Source organism: Streptopelia decaocto (genome assembly GCF_964273445.1).
Source record: "Streptopelia decaocto genome assembly, chromosome: 5".
NCBI classification, from domain to species: Eukaryota; Metazoa; Chordata; class Aves; order Columbiformes; family Columbidae; genus Streptopelia; species Streptopelia decaocto.
Genome location: NC_138659.1, coordinates 56456656 through 56465681, shown reverse-complemented (window position 1 = coordinate 56465681; position 9026 = coordinate 56456656).

Genomic DNA, 9026 nt, shown 5'->3' with positions numbered 1-9026 from the left:
GGTGTAAATTATTATGATGAAATGTAAAGGAGTAGAGAATTTAATCCTGTGTGCCAAATTGAGTGATTTGGTCTGATTGCTTTCCCATGATATGGAAAATATAAAACATCTTTTGCCTGTCTTAATAACGATTAAAACATCTATATGTTTCACCAGATGATACAAGCCAATAATCAACAGTTAGGGCCTCAAATTGTCATCTTTTTCTTTCTTAAGATATTAACAAGCAACAAAGCAACAGTTCTTCAAATAAAATATTTTCATTTAAATAATGACAGTTCAGTGTAAGCACCAAAATTTTTGTCAAAATAACCTTTTGCTGAGACAATGACCATTGATTACTAAGTGGGAGTGGTATCCTATGGCTTCCAAAACTAACATTGATTGTATTCTGATGAGTAAATTGCACTAAAAAGCAATTATTATATGTACTGTTTTTCATGTAACATTTACTATCAGTTTAGAAATCAATACTTAGTGCAAGTAAGTATTCACAGAATCTTGGAAATATTGGTTGAAAGAGACTATTAAGTGTCATCTAGTCCAACCTCCTGCTTAAAACCAGACTATTGCCAACACTAGATAGCAAGCTATGGCTTCTTAATGTGAAGAGATGGCATATAAGATGAGGAAACAAGACTAGCTGCCAAAGGAAGATGCTATAAAAGCATTGATTGAGCATTTAGGTGTGAGATCTCTAAGGCCAAGCTTAGCTGGAGCTACCAGTATGCCAGTAACAGAAGGAAAACATAGATCTGTCAATTAGAGAGTCTAATCCTCTATTATGCTATTTGTGAAGCTTTTCATATGCCTGCAGTTGACTAAGCCATGGCATAAGCATTCTTGATGGTTAGATTTACAATGCAGAATTGCATTAATTAAGCACATATAAGTACATTATTTTATCTAGTTGTTTCACAACATGCTTTAATTGACAATATTGAATTCTGTGTATGTCAGTAGGACAAGAAATAGATTTTGAAAGTTCTCCTCTTCCCTATTCCTCCTTTGGGACTAATTATACCTCAAGTTGTAATAGCACTCTACATCAGAGAGGAAAAAGTCATTTGTTATCATTGCGGCAGGTACTGCAGTTATAAAAGTTGTATGTTTCTTGTTGATGCTAGGCCATAGCTCATGAAACTTCAGCTGGTTACGGCTAAGTTAGTGGAACTATGCGAATTTCATTCAGGTGAGGATCTGACCCTCAGAAAAATCAACATAAAATAAGCCTGAAGTTGCTAGGTGATAATGCATTAACATATTTTTATTTGGGCTTTTGGATATTTTCTCATTAAAAGAATTAAATCAAAACAAAGTAATTCTGATGTTTACAAAGCACTTAGCATTCAATAAGATTGCTTCAGTAACTTGATTTTTCCCCATTGTTTCAACTTCTCTGATTATTTTTTTTCCTTTTGTCTGTCAGTGAAAGTCCTTTCCCATCCTTAAAAACGAAGGTACCCAAACATCCTGTTTGATACTCAGACCACATTTTATTCCTCAGTGTATTCTGTGCCAAAAGAAAATGAGGAAGCAAATTATTTTGGAATTTGGAAAGAAGGCATCTCTCTCTCTGGCATTATGCTGAATGCTGCATTACAATTCCTTTGTTCCTTTGCTTCATTTACTTGGAAAAGTTTGAATTTCCCAATGATGTCAGTATCAGCAAACATGTTCAATTATTCTTAGAAAGGAACCCAAATAGAGATTCTTAAGTAGCTACAGTTGTTTGTTGTGAGATAATTTCCATTATTGTAGCTCCAGTCTATAGGAAATGAATTTCAGCAGTTTCTGCATGCACACATGATCTTGCTCTTCTTTGTTCTTGTGTTTGCTCATGCTCTCTGCCTGATACTCGCACACTATTAGCCTTAATTTAGAGAAAATAAATGAAAGCTCTGAAAAATAAATTACAGAAACTGGAACATGCATCTGACAACAAGAACGGGTTTTCTAATTGATTATATCTGTATTAAGAAACAAGATGCCTTGTCTATTTTTAGGTTTTGTGGTGTGACGATTTAGTGCGTATAGTTATTTATAAAATATTGCTTCAAGTAATGTGTATAAAGTGCTTTAGATGAATGCCCCATGTTTCCATTCTCTAACAGTGTTCTACAGCCAATGACTTAATTATGTCTGTTGGTTAGGGCTTAATTCTATATTCTATATTTTCAGTCTATGACTGAAATAGGGGCATGATTTCTCGTCCATGCATCATGACAGTCAAATATATTTTCAAAGCTTACAGTTCATTTTCTAGTTTGTCATAAAAGTGAAGGTCAACAATATTCTAGTTGAAGAAAAATCAAAGAAGTCATGAATGAACATTCTTTTGATCTTGCAGCAAGGAAGGAAAAATAATTGGTAGAGCTACCAAAGGTGGACATAGAAAGGAAATACCACTAGAAAAAGCCAACTGAGCCACTTCAGCCAAACACTTGGCCAGTTACTCGTAAGACTAAGCTGCTAGCAATAGTTTGAAGTCTTCAAAGGGATAATGGCCTGAGCTTTACAGATGCCTGAATTTTCAGTGTTTTACTAAAAGGAAATATTTTAAAAATTCAAATATAAAGTACTTAGAATGTTAGGACTGCAAGACTATTCCTGTTAAAACTCATGCATTTTACTGTGACATTCAGTGAAAACAATATCAAGCATTTATGTTGTCCCTGGTGATTATTAAGTTGCTAGTACTGTAACACTGGTTAAATTAATCCTGACAATGCCTACAATCCTAGTGCTTATGTTGTTCTAAAACTACTTTCAATATGAATAGATGATAGAGGCAAAAAATGCATAAATATTTAAGGGACAAATACTTTTAAAAAACATGTATTATACCCAGTACCATAAATCACAGATTAAATAGAGCAGGTTTTCTGTCTGTCATCTAAAAGTAGTTTATTAGTTCCAGAGTCTGCCGTGACTAAGAGCTGTCATTCCTCATCAAGTCCAGTTCTGAAATCCAAAGCTCAGACAGGACAAGATGACTGTCTTGTTAAAAGAGTCCCTGAGGGCATTTGAATGATCATCAGACTCTGAAGGGCAGCCTAGTTCTTCTAGACGAGTAGCTTCCTTAAGGCCTACTTTTCCAGGAATTAGCACTGATCTGCTTACTGTGGGCTCCACAGCAGATAAAAACATCTTTTCAAGAGTCAATCAGAGCTTTTAAATAAAAACGTGACAACATAACTTAGAGGAACTCTTGGCAGGACTTGACAGCTTGGTGTTATTTGAGTATTTCAATGAAGATACTGGTTGACATGCAAGCAGAGTAGAAACTGCTGCCAATACAATGTTTGGACAAAACTCTTGTAGGTATATTTGCAAGGCCATCTTCACAGTAGGTAATTTTTTCAAATATATTTAGACTGGGGGAAAAATAAAAAACAAAAGGAATGTGGAAGACTTTTAGCCTTCAAAAAATTCATATAGGACATTGGGAGAGCAAGAGAAATAAGGGAAACAGACACTTTGATTGATAGGGCAATAGTTGGTGAGTTTTTGGTTTTGTTTGTTTGTTTGTTTGCTACTTGAGTACACAAGGCTCACTTGGTAATACTGTCTCTCTTTGTTTCTCTTCATCTGGTCATTGCACCCATAATAACATTTGAAATGACAGCTATTCTCAAGTGAATAAAGTCAATAGATGCTCAAAATATTTATCCATTAACTAGTTCTAAACAGGTTATCATATTTTTATAGCCTTAATACAAGCTTATCAGAAGCTACAGCTGTTATTTGTCTAGTATATAGAATCATAGAATAGCCCAGGTTGGACGGAACCCTGAAAGATCATCTGGTCCAACCTTTAATGGAAAAGGGAGCCTAGATGAAATTATCTAGCACCCTGTCTACTTGCATCTTGAAAACCTCCAGCAATTGGGAATCTACCCTGTCACTGAGGAAGTTGTTCCAGTGAATTATTGTTCTCACTGTATTAACCTGTGAAATTTCTTCTGATTATTAATAATCTGCCTTACATACCATGAAGCTCTTTCAGGGTATTAGATGAATTCCTTCCCTCTAGTTAAAGTCTGACTAGCTAAGCCTAATTATTCCAGTTATTAAAAAGTTTAATAAACCTGATAAATCCAAAAGCATCTATATTTCATCTAATACCTTTCAATTCTGGAAATCAGAAAAAGAGATTCATTTGATGAGTTGGAAGGCTTCTAGGTTTAGTTATTCCAGAGAGAGGCTTGAGGAAAGCACAGAGGACTTGAAATTAAGACATGCAAAAATAAAATTTAATATAAAGGCATTTGTTCATAATACAGTTGTGTTTGCACAGTAGGAATAGCTTATTAAGAAGATGTCATAATGACTGTTTCCAGCAAGTGTGGAGTAATTGGCTTGAGTAGCCACTTGATGTCATCCTGGTGCTACAAAATTTGTCTAAAAAAACATTTAAAAACCTTTGATTGAAAGAGAATGATTGCTTTGGTGAACTTGGCTTATCTATATTCCTAAAGTTTTTTTCAGTTATCTGAAAACATTTTTTTTTTCTTTCCTGTAGTCATGCAGAATTTTATAAGAAGCTTTCTGATGGAATGCTTAGTCTCTTCTTTTTTCTTTGACTTGAAATAGCTGCAAATTTTTCAAGAAAATGTGACTCAGACATATCTCTCATGTAACTAGGTTGATATCAACAGTTACGTTAATTTGGCCCAAATACTCTATCGATGCTATATGAAAAATGTGTAGGAGCTTAAGTTATGGTTTTACTTCCAGGATCATTCAGTAGTGTTATGCTGCCTCTTTTAGTATCACTTTGATCATATCAGTTCAGACATGTGTGGTTACTTATCTGCTCACTTTAGGTCTTGTGTGTGCCTGATTGCCTTACAATCTTGAATGATTCATCTTCGCTACACTTCTATGAAACAAGAACATTGCATTTCCTAAGGGGGGCAACCTGTAGTTGTTCCATAGTGCCTTATGCATGCTGGAAGGAGAGTGTTTACTTAGGGCACTATTCTGTCCTTCTGATTGATGTCCTACAGAAAAGCTCTGGGATTCAGGGAGGCTTAAGTGACTTGTCCAAGACTGCACAGAAAACTGAAGTCTTGCTATATCAACACTGTTAGTACTGTTAGAGCTAAATGGTTCTTAGCTATGTGTAGACAGTTATTAATCTCTTACTGCAAGATTTTGACAGCATTGATGAATCTTAAATTTAACCTTTTTCTGCACTTCAGTTGTTCAGAATACTTTCCATCTATCAAGCAAAAAAAGTTTTAATATTTGGAATATGTAAACTTAGCTAATTTAAGCGTTTAGTTTACTTTAAATAGTTGCAGTTGAGTTGTCCTGGATTAACAAAAATTTGAAATGAGATAAGATTTTCTTAGTTCATACAAAGGAGAATAAAAGCAGACAAATGACAAATTGATGTATGAGAAGCAATATATGAGATGTGACTGATAAATTGTCTTCTGATATGTTAATGAATTCCAGATAGAGAAGTTGGCAATACGATGATTTATCAAGATGTTAATAAAGTAAATTAAAAATTGAAAGGTGATCTGAATGAAAGAATCCCCAGGAATCTTTTGAAAAAGTAATTAGGATTTTGAACATTTAAAGAGGCTTTTTATAGACATAGACTCTGATATTCACGTATGCACACACTTGAATTTTAAATAGCATCTGAAAAATCTACTGAGCCTACAGTCAGTACCAGTTCTCCTTATACGTACATAGAAATAACAAATTTTAAAATACTTATTTAGAAATACACACTGCACTCTTACGCAAACTAAAAAAATCTGTGTTTAGTGCCAGGCTCTTTTCAGGCACACAGAAAATCCTGAATGCCTGTTTGACACTGATGAGTAAGGATAATACACAGATAGACACAAAAATACTTGAATAAATTAGATATTTGTGATTAAAACTTAGCTTTAGTCAAAAGCAAACAGGTAGTATTTCTTTAAGAAAAACTAATTCTGAAGTGCTATTTTTTCTTTTTTGTTTTCCCACAAGAAACACAAGCAACTACTTCTAGAAAAATAAGAAACTATTGCTGTGGCTGCAAAAAAAAGGTAATTGTAGCTGTCAGCTCAGGCTGCCAGTCATTCCAATTAACTGGGTGAAACTTACACAGCTAAGATGTATCTTTAAAATCCAAGAAGAGCCACCATGGCATTAGTTTGTCTGAAAAATTGGCTCAGCATCTCATTCAACAGGTTTGTTAATGTTCGTATTGTCATTTTCTATCATTAGAAGCACATTATATAAAATAAGTTTAATTGAGAGGTAATTATAATAATATGGAATATTTCTAAAACCATGAGTATTCTAGTTACACTACAATGAGTATTCAAACAACATGGATTAATCTTGAGAGGAAAAAAATCATCTGATATATCTAAAAATAACAATGTAGCGGATGAGATTCAGCACACTCAAATTATTTACGTAAAGTACATGAGAAAGAGTACCCCACTTTATTTATGTTCTCCTTATATCTAATATTTTTCTTTACTGTTTAACATATTATTTCTTTTCTCTTCTGAAATAAAGATCTATTTAGCATTTGCTGATACCCACCCAGCAGCTAAGTAGATCTGCATCTTGCCACAATACATTTTAACTTTTTCCACATGAAATAGGGGCACTGTTTTATATGCCCCATGTATGATGGGAATGCTTTTAATGTTGACTTCTACTGTGCGGTTTGAAATTCTCTCGGTACAGAAGCTCTCTTGAACGTCTGCTTTTGGAGTAAAGATATGCATGTCCTTTTTTATCTCCCTTCTCAGGTGTTCACAATAGTTTGGTTCCCCCACCCTTATAATTGAAACACATGAATGTATTGCTTTTAAGAAGTTTGAAGATAATTTATTTTCTATTCCATTTTTCTTTGTCAAGGTTTATCAGTAGACCAGACTGATAAACCACCACTGATACACCACTACAGAGAACAGGCTACCTGTCCATGGGGATGTTTTGCCTGCAGCAGATGTGTAGCCACAGTGTGGCTGTGCTCCATTTGAACAGTTCAGGGAACTGCTTAGGGAATTATATAGTCTTTGAGACTATGTATTGGTTGGTGCAAGATTACGTATGGAAAGGATGCTAACAGTGGTTCATGTCAATAGAGGCAAAGGGAGTGTGGCTTTTTTATGGTTTATTTTCATTTAAAATTCTATAGCATCACAAATTGTCCCAACAGCACGTGCCTTTTTGCAAAATTTTCCCTGGTTAAACATGCATCCAACTTAGATACTGCTGAAGGAAGGCATAGTAAATTCATAGCTGGCCAGTAGTCATGGAGCTTTGAAGAGAAAACTGCTCCTTCTTCATAAATAGCTTTGGAATAATTTAGTTTCTTTTCAGTTATTTGGTCACAGTGATTGAGGTATGGATAAACTGAAATAGACATGAACTGGATGGAGATTAGGATCTACCAGCATATACACTGCTGGCTTCCAAAGACTAGAAGAAGAGTTCACATTGTAATTTTTTACAAAGTGCCAGAGCACAGCTATTTGGTTGAGGACAAACTAAAAGATTATTGAAAAATAGTTGCTTTCCAGCACTTATAAAAAAATAAATCTTCCATTTGTTAATGGGTTTATAAATGCACCCTTGATGTATTTCCCATCTGTGACAGACTTACTAACCTTTAGATATAGTTCGTCAAGAAAACACAATCATATTAGCTATCAAATCAGACATTTGTTCAATTTTGTAATTTATATTTCATTCTCATAGGTAGAATGCCCGACAGTATTGAAGCATGAATATAGCTCTACTCTGATTTTAGTGCTTTTTGCATAAACATGTAGGAAAGCTTAATGACTGAGTCACAGCAAAATCCAAATACAATGTAGATAATCTAAGTGATCTAAAAAACACTATAGTGGAGAGATTAAAAATCTGGAGTTTCTGTTTAAAACATGTTGCACAAAACTTTTTAAAGAATAGCATGTCTCATTATAAGGGAAAAAAATATAAAGAATATGTATCACTGATTATTATCAACAAAAAATATATCCCCTAGATTAACAAAACTCTTTCAGACAGATTGATCTAAATGTTACAAGTTCCTACTATGTGCCAGATTCAGATTGAAGTAGCAGAAGATTTTGGCTTTGAATTATGCCATTTAGCATAAAATTAAATGAGGATCTGATGAGCAGAGGTTGTCCCCTGTGATTTATAACTGTTTACCTTACCACATTTTTGCACCATCTTCTCTCTGATGCTGCAGATCCAGATAGTGCTGGGGATCCAGATAGTTCTCCAGATAATTAGCTAAGATGAGGAAGCATGTGATGAATCTCTCTCCAACTTTGCCAGCTCCCATATTTGAAGTGCAAGTCTCAAGGTAATTGCTCTTTTTTCTCCAAAAGTTTCAGCTATTGGAAATTTGGGAATATATTAGTGAGAATATCTTGGCTTATTATTTTTAATTAAAGAAAATGCCTATGTGTTCTGGTTGTAGAGAAAAGTGTGGATATATGACATCAGAACACCTGAAGGCTTAAAAATGGAAGGTAAAATTAAACTGAATAGTATAAAGAAATTTGTGATTTCTCTTTCAGTCTTGCAGTTCTTTGGAACTGGCTTATTTTTCAAAGTCACCTGGGACAGCAGATGGTGCCAACATGCTTTTGAACCTTGTTATTTTATTGCCTGTTTTTGCCTAGCATTGTATTTCACAAGGGTCTGGTTTGGCTCCTAAACTTATGTGAAAAGCACAATCTGAATTATCAAGAGTTTGAGAGCAAGATGGCCTGAGATATCATTAGCATAATCTATATCTAGTTGCAACTGAAACATGCAATTGTTTTCCATCTACATGACTGAAGTACATGATAAAAAGATGAGATTAGTTAAGACAGTATCCCTGCAGATTTAATTTATTATGAGTGGTTCAGGCAGGAGGTCTGAAGAAAGTGTTATTTCCCTAGGCCTTTTGAATTGTGATGAGGTACTACTATTCCTGCAGGGCAGCAGGTTGTGCAGTCTACATGCTGTTATTGACCAGAGGCTGCAATTCAAGGACC